At 30.6% G+C, this 1,235-nt stretch overlaps 1 non-coding gene across 1 annotated transcript; it reads left to right on the top strand.

The window, feature by feature from the left end:
• The first annotated feature begins 665 nt into the window (after positions 1-665).
• Positions 666-798, top strand: LOC126005188 (small nucleolar RNA SNORA51). Its single transcript, XR_007494359.1, has one exon. It is a non-coding gene; the product is annotated as a small nucleolar RNA SNORA51 (small nucleolar RNA).
• Positions 799-1,235: the final 437 nt, after the last annotated feature.

A 1,235-nucleotide genomic window follows, 5' to 3' on the forward strand; every position in this document is an offset into this window, starting at 1 on the left:
ACGAAAGCAGCAAGAGGAGAATAAATGATCTATTTTTTTTTTGACGTCTTTATTTTGGTGTGGAGATTACGGTTGATGTCTCCAATATTATTTTATTTTATTTTGTTTTGTCTTTCTCTTTCTTTTTTGCACTTGAGTATGATTTGATTTCAGAACCGAGATTATTGTGCGGTGCCTGTCTTTATTGCTGTGGTGCTTATCGGTTATTTAATTCGATATTTTTTTTTTGTATTGTTGTGGTATTTTAATTACTTTTTTCACATCCTCTCTCAAACTGAGGTTGGAAGCCTCTAGACAGGACTCTGCCTATTTTCAGCATATTTGATTTTTGATTGAGAAGAGGACATATTAGGTGATGGGTATTCCCCTGATTCAATGTGAATATGTACCCAAAATACTACAGTGAAAGATATGTAAGCCATTATGAAAAAAAAATTGTGTTTTTAATCAGAAATTTTCTTTGACTTACATGTATTATTATTATATCAATTATATTATATGTTATGTTATGTCACTATATTATGTTATATTAGTTTACCTCATTATGTTAATCAATTTTGTCCTTTAAATGAATTCTTACTTTAAAAAAACAAACAAACAAAAAAAAAAACAACTTTAGTTTGCTCTGAAGAAAAAAAAAATAAAATAAATAAAAGATAAGATAAGGCCTCCCAAATCTTACCACAGGCTGTGTTCTTTACACTGGCTGTATAGAAAGAGGAGGTACAGTAAAGGCACCCCATATACACCTCAACACAGGCCCCTTGCCGGGTATGTATTGTGAATTGGGGGACAAAAGAAATAAAAAAAAAAAAAAAAAAAAAAAAAAGAATATACTAGGTCTCTTGGATACTGGTGCAAACTTTTCCTGTATTGCTAAAAAGGACTGGCCCTACTCATGGGTTGTTGAACATGTTTCATCTCCTTTGATGGGCCTAGGATTGGCTAATAATGTTGCAAAAAGTGCAGTTATTTTAACTTGGGATGATGGTGTAAGTAAGCAAAGGAACTTTCCAGCTCTATATTCTACCTCACTTACCATATACCTTATGGGGAACAGATATACTAAAAAATGTGTCTAAATATCATAACTACTAACATCTTGCATATCTAATAATAAGTAAAATTTTACTATAAGTCTCTGCTCAAATGTTCTTTAAAAATAAAAAAATATATGTGTATGTATAAAAAATTTCATGTCATATCTGATGCAACAAAAATAGAAATTTACCAAC

This window comes from Suncus etruscus, chromosome 3 (genome assembly GCF_024139225.1).
Source record: "Suncus etruscus isolate mSunEtr1 chromosome 3, mSunEtr1.pri.cur, whole genome shotgun sequence".
Classification (NCBI taxonomy): domain Eukaryota; kingdom Metazoa; phylum Chordata; class Mammalia; order Eulipotyphla; family Soricidae; genus Suncus; species Suncus etruscus.